The sequence below is a fragment of the Electrophorus electricus genome, chromosome 25 (genome assembly GCF_041902795.1).
Source record: "Electrophorus electricus isolate QZ-2024a chromosome 25, ASM4190279v1, whole genome shotgun sequence".
Taxonomy (NCBI): domain Eukaryota; kingdom Metazoa; phylum Chordata; class Actinopteri; order Gymnotiformes; family Gymnotidae; genus Electrophorus; species Electrophorus electricus.
In genome coordinates this window covers 12,825,563-12,840,229 of record NC_137521.1, presented here as the reverse complement: position 1 = coordinate 12,840,229, position 14,667 = coordinate 12,825,563, and the positions used below count along the sequence as shown (strand labels likewise).

General features: G+C 44.7%; 1 protein-coding gene across 3 annotated transcripts in view; it reads right to left on the bottom strand.

The window, feature by feature from the left end:
• Positions 1 to 14,667, bottom strand: part of glis1b (GLIS family zinc finger 1b) — a 75,460-nt gene that overhangs the window by 59,543 nt on the left and 1,250 nt on the right. The window lies entirely within an intron of this gene.

Here is a 14,667-nt window from a genome sequence, read left to right as displayed (position 1 = left end):
GGAGAACAGGAAAAGAAGCCCTTATTTTATAGTGGCAGAACCAGTTACACTGAGCTTATAAAACATTACCTTACCTAAACACACTTAGCCTACCCAGCCATGCCATAGGGACCCGGAGACTCTCCGTGCCTCACACTCCCTCACTAATTAAATGTTTGTAAAGTTAAATGTGGAAAAACTTGAGAAGTCAAAAGAAGAAATCACACCTCCGAACCTCGCTAGGATATCTCCAATATATACTTGAGCAAAACTACAGAAAGCACATACACAGTCAGTATGAGGGCTAACTATATATCACCATTTCATAAAGAAAAAAACAGAGAAGAAAATCAGTTCTCTCTCATAATGGATTACCCCAGTCAGATATTCCACAGGGAGCTCTGAATCAGATAATCCAGCGAGATGTTGTGTGCGTCTGCCTCTGGAACAGAGCCTCAACTATATGGAGTCAATTTGGGCCCAGTACGGTCCGAAGACACAGCTAAACCCACGTAAACGAAGAGAGCGTATGAGAATGCGTCTCCGAGTCCTCAGGATGTGCCGTTGGACGTGATTTGGCGAGGAAGAATGAAAGCCATGTTTCTGACACTCTGCGCTCCTCTCCAGGAGCAGAGAGACTTTCTCCACTGGGGAGAGGTGGGGCGGCAGAACGAAGCCCCATGTCCACCACCACCAGAAAGCAGATTGTGCTTCAATAAGATGTTTGTCTAAATCGTGTTGTAAAAGCAGAGATTGCTGGATAAGTTCAGGATTTTTGGCAAGTGCTGTGTATGGTTGAGGGTTATCGTTCCTCTCTGACACGGCCCAGATATTCAACTTTCATTATATCCTGTTCACATCTCACCTTGGTTATTTGAAGTCAAGGACATCACATAAACAAAAATGTTGAATATAATCACAAAACGTTAGTCACTATTTTATATGATACAGTGATCTACTTATGCTGACCTCAGTATGGGAAACACACACACGCACACACGCACGCACGCACGCTCGCACGCTCGGAGGAGGACAGACGGTATGCGTTAGTTCCATTCACACACATTCTGGGCGGAATCTCATTGCGAATCGCAGCCTGTTTTGACTCGGCCATCATCCGAGAGTGCCTGATCCTGATCCTGGAGTCTCCCGCCATTTGTAAAAGATTAGAGTGCCCGTTCTGCTCGGTGGCGATCGGGTCAGGGAGAGTGCAGCACGCAGAACCAATCTCCCCATCTCCCGCCCAGCACAGAGGGGGCTACATGACCGCTGCTGTAATCTGATTAGCCCTTGCAAAAGTGGGGATGTGACCTCCAGGTGAGGGGGTGGAGCTTAGCGGTCCCACGGCCACGGGTTGGCCGCCGCACACGATCATGGTTCTGTTTGATGGATCTTTTCCTGGTGACAAGCCCCCATGGAGATGAAGTACAGTCACTCCATCTTCCTGTCCGCACCAATCACGAACACACCTCGTCATCGAGGGACCCGCACCAGTTGGGGTGTGTTCGCAACACAACACAACAAGACTGAGGCACGCGGCCTAGACCCGTCATTAGCCACAGGAACAAATGCAAACCAACTGTAGGGGAACAATAAAATAATTTGTCCGTGGAAAAGGGTGCAGATAAATTCAGCAAAGGTTTCTAGCCACTTGGCTCAGAGGAGGAGGTTCTTGGCCAAGTGTTCGCCACCTGGTTGTCGGGGCCTGGTGAGGTCTGACTTCATTTCAGCGTTTGAAAAAGCACAGCCATCAAAGGACTCACACCGCCCTTCACTAGTGCTGCCCGTGTGCAGAACGGTGTACTGCATCTCGGGCCAAGACTCAAGAAAACCGCTGGGGGAAAAAACAAACGAACAGCATAACAAAACAAAAAAGAAAACAACAAGAAAGCAAGAGAGCAGGAGAGTGAAAGGGAGATGGGTAGAAGAGGCAGAGGGAAAGAGAAAGGAAGATTTTCTCTTGCTTTCTTGTTGCACTTCTTTTTTTTGCAGTTTGTTCATTTTAGGGGGTTTATTAAAGAGAGAGAGGTAGAGCGAGAGACTGCTAGAGAGGGGAAAAACCAGTAATCTATGACTCAGTCTTAGAACACAAAGTGAAGCTCAGTCCAGATCCTCTCCCTTCGCTCCAGACTGCCCTCGCTCCTAACTTTCCTGTTGCCATTTTCAGTCTCCCCTCTTTACATAGCACTCTTTTGAAGACAGGCATTCCTTTATATGAAAACACAGTTTGGTAGTGTTGGGTAGTCCAGGAGTCAGTTTACACATTGTAGTAGTGTTGGGTAGGTCATGTGTTGGGTAGATTGTTTAAGTTAAAGCTCTCTGGCTGAGGCAGTGCGATTGATGTGCATATACACTTGTCCCAGACATTCAGTAAGGCGTTCCGGTATGTCTGCTAGAGCGCTATCTACTTTATGAGCATTATATCCCCTACTAAAACTGCCAGTGTTTCAGGGACTGCACGAATGTCTTTTTTGAACTTGTCTCATGTACTTATACACAATTTTCTCTCTTCTTTTCTCTGTCTGTCTCCATGTGTGCTTGTGTGCTGTGTATATATATAAGGTCCACTGTATATATATACACTATATAAGGTCCACTGTGTATATATACACTATATAAGGTCCACTGTATATATATACACTATATAAGGTCCACTGTGTATATATACACTATATGAGGTCCACTGTATATATATACATAATATGAGGTCCACTGTGTATATATACACATAATATGAGGTCCACTGTGTATATATACACTATATAAGGTCCACTGTGTATATATACACTATATGAGGTCCACTGTATATATATATACACTATATGAGGTCCACTGTGTATATATACATTATATGAGGACCACTGTGTGCTGATGGGTGTTGATCTAAAATTCTTGATTGTTTTTCTAATATTTCATATTTATTGTTCTTCCACCTGTATATATAATACCTGTATACATGTATATATAATGACTGCATACCTGTATATATAATACCTGTATACATAATGACTGTATACCTGTATATATAATACCTGTATACCTGTATATATACCTGTATATAACTGAAATGACTGTAGACCTGTATATATAATACCTGTATACATGTATATATAATACCTGTATATAACTGAAATGACTGTATACCTGTATATATATTATACCTGTATACATGTATATATAATGACTGCATACCTGTATATATATATAATACCTGAATACATGTATACATAATGACTGTATACCTGCATATATAATACCTGTATACCTGTATATATAATACCTATATACATGTATATATATGACTGTATACCTCTATATATAATACCTGTATACATGTATACATGTAGACATCCGTGGGTGCGGATGAATCTCTGGTGAACGAGCTAAACACATTCTTCGCTCGCTTCGAGCCTACATCTAGCAGCGCTAATGCTAACAGCGCTAATGGTGCTATCGGTGCAGCTAACGACGCATGTGCAGAGCCCACCATAGAGCAGCGCCCCTTCATCATCACGGAGAGTGACATGAGAGTGTTTGAAAGGGTGAATACCAGGAAGGCGGTGGGACCAGACGGTATCTGCGGGAGGGTCCTCAAAGCCTGCACAGACCAGCTAGCCCCGGTATTCACCGCCATCTTCAACCTCGCCGTGACGCTCGGTATCGTCCCATCTGGCTTCAAGTGATCCACCATAATCCCCGTCCTGAGGAAGTCTCGACCTTCCGGCCTCAACGACTACCGCCCTGTTGCCCTCACATCGGTCGTGATGAAGTGCTTTGAAAAGCTAGTCAGAGACTTCATCCCCTCTTCACTGCCAGCCTCCATGGACCTACTGCAGTTTGCATACCGCCACAACCGCTCCACTGATGATGCAATTGCACATCTGCTTCACACCACACTGACCCACCTGTACAAACTCACTACTAAGTTGGAGGATCTAGGACTGCATACATCCCTGGGTGACTGGATCTCCAACTTCCTAACAGACAGACCACAATCAGTACGGGTGGGCAACTGTCTCATCCACCCTCACCCTCAGCACTGGAGCTCCTCAGGGTTGTGTCCTAAGCCCCCTGCTCTACTCACTGCACACCTACGACTGCACAGCCACTTCCAGCTCCAACATCATTGTCAAGTTTGCTGACGACACCGTTGTCATGGGCCTGATCTCGGACAACGATGAGAGGGCCTACCTGGAGGAGATTAAACACCTGGAGAACTGGTGCTAGGAAAATAATCTCCTCCTGAACGTCAGCAAGACAAAGGAGCTGATTATGGACTGCAGTAAGAAGCAGGAGCGGCACTACCAACCTGTGAGGATCAATGGAACCACGGTGGAGAGCGTAGACAGTTTCAGGTACCTTGGAGTTCATATTTCACAGGACCTGTCCTGGTCCAGCCACACAACTCCCTGGAAAAGAAGGCTCATCAGCGTCTTTACCACCTCAGAAGCCTAAGAGACTTCAGACTGCCCTCCAAGGTACTGCGGAAGTTCTACACCTGCACTATTGAGAGCATCCTCATGGGGAACATCACAGCCTGATTTGGGAACAGCACCAAGCAGGACAGACAAGCACTCCAGAGCACAGAGCGCATCACTCATATGGAACTTCCTGACCTGCAGACCATCTATCACAAGGCAGTGCCAGACCAAGGCCAGGAGGATTGTGAAGGACCCCACCCATCCCAACAATAGGCTCTTCTCTCTGTTGAGGTCAGGGAGGCGCTTTTGCTCCCTGAAGACCAACACAGAGAGACAGAAGAGGAGCTTCTTCCCGCAGGCCATTCAGGCCCTGAATCAGAGCAACTGATGAACTGTGGGGACCTCTCTGTGCACTGCATATGATGTCAATAACATCATAAAAAGACTGTAATAACTGTAAATTGTAAACTGTAAATTGCAACTGGTAATTGTAAATTTTGTATATATACAAATACATTGTACATTGTGTATATAAACATATTATATTACACATATATTGTAATATATGTGTATCTCCTCAGGTCGGACACAGCAGTCACAAAAGCATTTCACTGCGAGTTATGCCATGTATGACTGTGTACGTGACAAATCAAACTTTGAAACTTGAAACTATATATGACTGTATACATTATATAAAATACAGGTATACAGTCATATCTGTATACCTGTACATATGATGACATCATATATATATATAATGACTGTATTTATAATGACTGTATGTATACCTGTATATATAATAGCTGTATATATAATGACTATTTATAATGACTGTATACCTGTATATATAATGACTGTATATAACTGAGTACCTCTGTGCTGGACTGTCTCTTATCAGCATTTCTGCACCAGCCAAAAGCTCTTATATAACATGAATATTGTGAATATATTGAGAATATACACATTCAAATGAGAAAAAATATGCTGTTTGAGTATGTGTGATGGACTTAACAGGACTGATATCACATTAATGACATATTACAGTAGAACTTACATACACACACATGCACACACACTTGCGCACACACTCACACATGCACACACACACAGGCTACACCTACGCCAGTGGAAACCTTGGCACAAGGCAGCTCCTGGAAAACTCATCTGTGAGATTGTGGTTAGGGTCTACAGGGTGGAATAGTGCTGGAAATATTTGTGGTAGGTGATAAGTCAGCAAAACAGACGCTAAACACTAAAAAGCTGAAGTCACCATCCATTCCACGCATTCCTGCACCTCCTGTCAGAAGCTCAGGGGACTCCAGCTGGCTAAGATCTCCCATGAGCCGTAACACCAAACATTCTGACTTCAGAAAAGATTCCACTGAGATGTCTCTGACAAACAAAATTCAAGAAATGCCACTGGGAATAAGGTCTGACCCAGCTGCCCCCAGACAGACGTCTCTGGGCGCCCTCAAGAAGCCCCTGAGCCAGGACATCAGCGGGGAGAGCAGGATCAGATGTGTGGTGTGGTAAAGAGCATGGTCTTATCACTCACTCACATGTTCCTCCCCAAGAACTAGGTCTCTTCATCGCAGTATGTGTTTTAAGACTGAGTAAATAATCTCAGGTTTAAAGAGGGAGAGAGCAGGAGAGAGAGGGAGGGAGGGAGGGAGGGAGAGAGAGAAAGAGAGGAGTTTATTAAAATCCAACACTCAGCTGTCTAGGCCAGAGTGAACATGAGTGATTCCTCACTGTGTCTGAGCATAAGTGCAGAGTGTGGACAGGCAGGGAAGGTCAGACAAACACCCAGTGAAGCATGGCATGTTGATCCAGGGTACACCAGGGTACGCCAGGGTACACCAGGGTACGCCAGGGTACACCAGGGTACGCCAGGGTACGCCAGGGTGCGCCAGAGTACGCCAGGGTGCGCCAGAGTACACCAGGGTGCGCCAGAGTACACCAGGGTGCGCCAGAGTACACCAGGGTACACCAGGGTACGCCAGGGTACGCCAGGGTACGCCAGGGTACGCCAGAGTACGCCAGGGTACGCCAGGGTACACCAGGGTGCGCCAGAGTACACCAGGGTACGCCAGGGTACACCAGGGTGCGCCAGGGTACACCAGGGTACACCAGGGTGCGCCAGAGTACACCAGGGTACACCAGGGTACACCAGGGTGCGCCAGAGTACACCAGGGTACGCCAGGGTACACCAGGGTGCGCCAGAGTACACCAGGGTACGCCAGGGTACGCCAGGGTGCGCCAGGGTGCGCCAGAGTACACCAGGGTACACCAGGGTGCGCCAGAGTACACCAGGGTACACCAGGGTACGCCAGGGTACACCAGGGTGCGCCAGAGTACACCAGGGTACGCCAGGGTGCGCCAGAGTACACCAGGGTACACCAGGGTGTGCCAGAGTACACCAGGGTACACTGGGAACATGCCAGCGAGATGACAAAGCTCCCCAACTTCACCCATCACATGCCATACCGCTGACAGTTGGCAAGCAGTGGAAGAGAGAGTTTTATGTCTGTAGTTTAACAACGGAATTCATCTCTGCCGTTCATCTGGATCTGATGCTGGATGTTCTATTTCCCTCCTCCAGCACTCAGACTCTGATGCCAGACACATGCTCAAACGTCCAGATATCTGCAGAAACATGTTTGGAGCTGATAGCTTGCTATTTTACTACTTTTTTATTTTACTATTATTTTGGCACACTGTGGGGTAAAACGTTGCCTTGAAGCATTTAAAAGGAATGTTCTTCAGGAATAAAAACTAAAACTGTCATATAACTAAATATAACTGCCATAAAAGTGAGGCATGTATGAGGCTCATTAGGCACAGTGTAAACGTTTGGCTGGAGCAGTAGAATCAGGGAACAAGTACACTTCAGAAGCGTGCTTCAAGGGTTCTTTAGTATGGGCAGTGTCCCTATTGCCATGGCAACTCGAAGAATATTTTGAACCAAAAAGCATCTGCTATGTGTAGAGGTGCTGAAATTAGTATTAGTGGTGTGGGTAATATAGGGTTAATCACTGAGGTGTGGGTACGAAATGGGTAATAACTGACGTGTGGGTACTAAAGGGTTAATCAAGGACTTGGATTTGAGGTCCATGTTTGAGATTCATATGTGAGGTCCAGGTTTGAGGTTCATATGTGACGTATACATCTGGATAAATGTGCATCCCTTCATCCTGACAGAATCACACAGAATATTTTTGTCCAAACAGTGTGGTAGTGTTGGGTAGTCCAGAAGCTGGGTTACACAGTGTGGTAGTGTTGGGTAGTCCAGAAGCTGGGTTACACAGTGTGGTAGTGTTGGGTAGTCCAGAAGTCAGGATCCATGGTGTGGTAGTGTTGAGTAGTCCAGGAGTCAGGATCCACAGTGTGGTAGTGTTGGGTAGTCCAGGAGTCAGGCTACACAGTATGGTAGTGTTGGGTAGTCCAGGAGTCAGGTTACACAGTGTGGTAGTTTGGGTAGTCCAGAAGCTGGGTTACACAGTGTTAAAGTCTACTAATCTTTTGATACACAGCTATAGGCACACAGTTAAATACACACACAAATTGTGCCTTTATAAAATAAAGCTCTCTGGCTGAGGCAGTGCGATTGATGTGCATATACACTTGTCCCAGACATTCAGTAAGGCGTTCCGGTATGTCTGCTAGAGTGCTATCTACTTTATGAGCATTATATCCCCTACTAAAACTGCCAGTGTTTCAGGGACTGCACGAATGTCTTTTTTGAACTTGTCTCATACACAATTTTCTCTCTTCTTTTGTCTGTCTGTCTCCGTGTGTGCTTGTGTGCTGTGTATATATATATAAGGTCCACTGTATATATATACACACTATATGAGGTCCACTGTATATATATACATAATATGAGGTCCACTGTGTATATATACATTATATGAGGTGCTGGTGGGTGTTGACCTAAAATTCTTGATTATTTTTCCAATATTTCATATTTATTGTTCTTGCACTTGGTCCTGGAGGAATGTTATTTCACTGTAGACCTGTATATATAATACCTGTATATAACTGAAATGACTGTAGACCTGTATATATAATATCTGTATACATAATACCTGTATATAACTGAAATGACTGTATACCTGTATATATAATACCTGTATACATGTGTGTGTGTGTGTGTGTATATATATATATATATATATATAATTTTTTTTTTTTTTATCCACTATATACACATACATACACACAGGTATACAGTCATTATATGTACATACGTACATACATTATATATATATATATATATATATATAAATATAAATAATGACTGTATATATGATGACTGTATACCTGTAAATATGACTATATATTTAATAACTGAACACCTGTATATATAATGACTATATTTATGACTGTATACCTGTATATATAATGACTATATACCTGTAAATATAATGATTGAGGTATACATCTGTATAAGTGTGTATCCCTTCATCCTGACAGAATCACACATAATGAATCTTCGTCCAAACTCAGTGTAAATTTCTGTGGTATGACAGTTTGTTTATGTTCTCTGGTTTAGAATGTAAAGCTGCTATAGTAAACGCTGTCTGTTCTCCACTACCAGCTTCCTGTCGCACAGCTTTCTAATGAACTACAATTCCCACCACCAAGCCCTGACTGTTACTGAAACTGAGACATTTTTACTCCAGGTTATCTTAACAGCGAGCTCGTGGGCAGTTCTTAGCCAGGTGTGACTCGGACAGGACACTCAGCGCGGGACCAGTTCAGGACCTGAGAAGACCTCATTCCTCCAGAATCCTGCTCTTTTTACAAGTAAATAAATCACATTGTTAGGCTTTATAGTTAGTCTTTATAATGTCTTTCATAGCTATCCTGGGACCTAACTAGCCAATCAGAGAAGAGGACATGCATGTGGACCCCCAGAACGGCTCGATCTGTTGCTAACAAAAGAACAAAACAGGCACAGAGCTCACGGGCGTTTGTCCGTTCGTCCTCGCACGCACGGCTGAGGCCGGTGCCAGTGGTGATGGCAAGCTGGTGAACCCAGGCTTGTAACCGACAAAGCAAAAACGACAGAGCAAAAACCACAGAGCGGGAAAAATCTAGCCCACTGAGCTGTCTTCTCTCCTGCCACTGGCTGAGCACGAGCAGCAGGCTGTCCCTGGTTTGCTCAGCCGGTGCAGCCGCTTGGATTTCCTGTAATGTAATCTCTGTGGCATTTCTCTGTATAAAAGAATAATAGTTGATACTAATAAAAGTCGTTGCAGGGCGCCTGGCACCAGGGGACGACCAGTGTTTGTGTTTCATTATGGGAAAGAGAAGGAAAAACAGCAGATCTGTTGCAGCCCCTGAACACCAGCCGTCACCTTTAGCACTGAGTCAACACGCTCACCCCGGAGGCCCTATGCCACCGGACGCCCGGCGCACGCACACCCCTCCCCACCCAGGGGGAGGCCAGCCCGCAGCCCACAATGCCGGACCGCCGGCCGGCGTGGTCTCTGTCTCGGAGCGGATATTTCTTTAATGAGGCAAAAGAGCAGCACGAGGCCAAAAACAGCAAGTGTCACCGCCGAGATGCAGACAAAGGAAAGCCCTCCCACTCGTAAGCACGAGCACCCGGGTGAGTTGGAGGGCCAGTCCCGCCCGTCGGAACGTGCATGGGTCACAGGGGTGTCGTGGATGTGCGGTTAGATGTGGCATGCACTGCTGACATGGCCAGAGACAGAGCGTCCCTTCATCTCAGCGCAGGCAGACACAGACGCAGAGCAGGTCCATTCCACCTGTAGCAGGGCTCCGAGCTCCTTATCAAACAGCTAAAGATGGAAGTCTTGGCGGGTAGGGGGGGGATAGGAGAGTGTGGGTGAAACTTTATGAGTGATTCTCAAGACAACGTTCAAACTAAAAATACATTTTATGACGAGCCAATAGAGGCAGCCCTGTTTTTCCTGCTAATCACCCCAGGGTTCAAGTACACTTCCTCCAGAGATATTTCAACACTTATTCAAACCAGATCCCATTTTTCAGCCCAACGATTGGCCGGGGGATTGTAGTGGAGGTCGTGCTGGCAGGCCCGACGGCCCTCGGATGACAGATGTCCGAGGAAGTCCATCGCATTTAATAAGTACAAACAAAAACACACTGCAGTCACCAAAAAATAAGACTTTGTCTTCCGACATCACTGATTAGGGGTGGAGAGGCATGTGCTTTGTGCTCTCCCTGAGCGATCTGGTGAACTCTCCTGACAAAGGCTTTGCTCTGATATTGCTCACAGGGGCAATGGTTTCTATGTAAAAAAAAAAAACAACAACAAACTGACCAACACTCATCTGACCCTCTCAGAGGATTTACCACTTTCTTTCCCACCATGAGCAGTTTGTCTGTTCTTCCTCATGCTCTCTCTTAGACTTCAAAAGACTTTCAACTCATTGATTTCCTTTATTTTCAGACTTTCCACATGCCTTTGTTGTCTGCAATCACCCCGATGAATCAGAGGACTCTATAAACCTTCTAACAAGTTACGATGAATCAACAGGCAAGGAAAAGCCCCTCGAACCGGTCCGGTTGGAATGGTGCTGCCCGTGTAAGGCCAAAGGTTGTTCCGTCACCAAGGGCTTCTCATCACAACACAGATGGTGAGTGCGAATGCAGCTACAGAGACGGCACCTATGAATCAGCGCAACACACTGCGAACATCAGAGTCCCTGCACAAGCCATTATCCAAGTCAGCGGAGTCACTCGAAAAGAGTGGGTAACAGTCAAAAAGAAGGAGAGAGGGAGAGAGAGAGAGAGAGAGAGAGAGAGAGAGAGAGAGAGAGAGGGAGAGAGAGGGGAACAGAGCAGAGAATAAGTGATTTTTAATGCTCCTGAGGGACGGCTTTCTAACAGCTCCTGATTGCACAATCCACAAACTCTATTAGAAGCAGGGAACTACGACATGGATATAACACATTTCACACTAAAACTGTGCCGTGTGTGTGCAGGTACATACGCTCCACTCACCCCACCCACCCCCACAACAAACTTTAGGTGGGAGACATAAACCTGAACTTAACGGTCAAGTAAATGTAATATGTAAGTGTTCACCACCGAATCCCTTATGACGGGGGGTGATGAGTTCAACTATGAGATGGGACAGAGGGGGTTAGACTCGTTTCACACATTCCCGTGTCTGAGAGAACTCCGGAACCAGTCAGCGAAGGAGAATCCGACCAAAGTAGCTGTGTGGCTCTTCACTCAGCGCCCAAGCGTCAGAGAAGACACGAACCGTTACATTCAGAGGAAAGATTGAAATGAACACATTCCTAAATATTTCTGGAGTCCAGTTAGGACAGACCTGTGGAAACATGATGGGATTAATGTGTCCTATTGATAATGCCGATATCACTGATTAAAAAATACAGAGGAAAACTAGGTGATCGTTAATGGGAGTATTTTTCTGATACATATTTGATCTTCCAAATATGAACCAGATCATAATGAGAGTGCCTGGACTCAGATGCCAACAACTGAAAATAAATTAAAAAAATTAAAAAAAGATTTACTATTTCTCAGTGAAATTACCATACAAAAAATAGACATGTTGTTTATTATTATTATTATTGTTGTTGTTATAATAATAATAATAATAATAATAATAAGTAGCAGTAGTAGTTTAATTTAAATAGCACCTTCATCATTTTCAAGGTCACTTGACAACAAAAACATTTTAAAAAGTGGAAGAGGGTGATGAAAATGTTGATAAAAAGGTTCCAAGTTCAGCTTTAAAGGTGGAGCGGAAGGAGCAGAGATGGAGAGATTGTGGTAATGTGCTCCATAGTTTGGGGGCGTGACACTGAAGGATCTGCCTGCAGCAGGGACCAATTAGAACGGAGAGGAGACCAGCATCACAGGACCTCGGGGTATGGGCAGGACAGTGCGGGTGTCACAGGACCTCGGGGTACGGGCAGGACAGTGCGGGTGTCACAGGACCTCGGGGTACGGGCAGGACAGTGCGGGTGTAGATGCAGAGATCTGCATGTGAGCAGGAGGAGATGAAACTGAACGTGCAGTGAGACAGGCAGCCGCGGGACTGAAGAGAGTGGCATTAACCCCCAACACCACCCCCACCCCACACTCCGTCTAGATGAGCCTCACCCCAGAGTCTTCAGGAGTAGAACTGAAGATGTTTGTTGAGTTAAGGCAGCATTACCCACACAGATGACCTGCACTCACAGAATGAATGTTTACTAGGACATGTGATGATGACTGTTCCACTATTCCACTACCATCACGTTAACAGTTATGTTCTCCTGCTCCAGAACATGTCAGTAGCTTTTAACCCTTTTCCCAGAACGACGCCACAAAATACAACAACAACATCTCATCTGCATGAAACCACAGTCTCCAGGTGGCCACAGTAGTCTGTGTGCTAATGTGGCATGAATGAAATCTTCTGAAATGCTTCAAGTCTTAAATTCTTTTTAAAATGTTTCAGTCCATTTGTTGTAAGTATTCTAAAACCTCTATGCTGATCTCATAACTAAATAAAGAGAGTGAGAAAGAGAGAGACACACATACAGAGTGAATGAGAAAAAGGACGGAGAGAGAGAGAGAGAGTGAATGAGAGAGAGAGAGAGATTTGTATAAAACATAACAGATCCTCCCTAAGCATCCTGCACATTATGCAATGATCAGACTGTAGCACCCAGGTCTTACTGTAACCCTGCATTGTATTCACAGCTCCATTAAAGTGTACTACCTGACTTGGAGTGTAAAGTGACCTGACTACCACCTGACTAGTTTGCCTTTACTCTGCAGTTCACCCCACCAGTACACACAGAACAGCACAGACGTATTCACGAGTGCTGAAGTTAAACATTTAGTCATTCCAAGAGATGGGAACTCCGGCTCCTGTTCTGAGGTGGAGATAAAACATCCCTGTTTCTCCACACTACCTTTCTCCACTTTTCAAATCCGTATATCCCAAACCACCTCCACCCCAGGTATTCTCCCTGCTGGTTTCCAGCATCGCTATATATTTCAAATGGATCTGAAAGACAATGAAATGATTCATTTTGGTTGGGAGGCAGGCAAAACTTCAGATGTGGGTTTGGACCTCATAAATGCCGATACACACTCAGAAACATGTGGTTCCAGTTTGGCAAGAAAAAGTCATAACCAAACACTGTGAGTCTCCTTGTGCAAGAGGACAACTGCTAATATAAAAGTCAGAGTAGTATAATGATCAGTATGGAAAGAAGGTTGATTATCTCCACCGTCACCACTGAAGAAACACATCACTATCATCCAAACAAGACATCCACTTCTGACAGACCGGACGGTCTGCGACTGGTGGCAGAAACAAGGATCTGCTGCTACTAACAGAGTCTACACAGCTACAAAAGTGTCTCACACACATGCACTCACACAGGCATACACACAAACGCAGAGAGCCAGGAGTCAAATTCTCGGCACAGTAAGATTCAGTAAGATGGCACAGCAACACAAAGTTTGAGAAACTAAAAAACAAGTAAATAACAAATAAGGGCTATACATAGAACAGATACACACACAGTACACAGTCTTCCTGTTCACATATATGTATACTATATCTTAAAAATACCATGGAAAATATAATTTATTAAGAATCTGCCTGTGTGCAAACATTTATGACTCAACGTTATGAGTAAAATGAAAGAACAGATAAGATTAAGTCTTAGAATAAGGGGGTTATTTTACTGGTGGTTAATTTTCGGAATAAATTATGTTTGCATAACATTTCAGTTTATGTTTTTAAACTTATAAGATAAAGCCTATAGTATACATGTACATTAAAAATCTTACACCACAAACGTAAGTGAAAGTGTCTTTGCGCTAAAACCTAAGACTCGCAGATCCAGGATCCATTATTCGGTTTAACAGGCCGCGTGCACTGCCCATCAAGCTGTACGATGACTAGGACTGTGAAAGTCACGCGCTGAAGTCGCACAAACGCACACGATAACGACAAGTCAAAAGGTTAGAATTACTATGTAAATCGCCGTATTAAAATTATACTAAACAGTTGCATTTGCTATATTTAACGACGCATAAAAGCATTAACTGGGGTGCAAATTAGATTGCGTCACCGCTTTACAAATTTGTTTTTTAAAAAGCGGCATATGCACGCAATTAAATGACACCTTGAATTGCATTACGTTCCAGTCAGAATGACCCGGTCAACGCCAAATGATTTTAACTCAGTAACGTTTAACGTTTTGGCGATCACCAAAACTAAAGGTCAGAAGCGTTC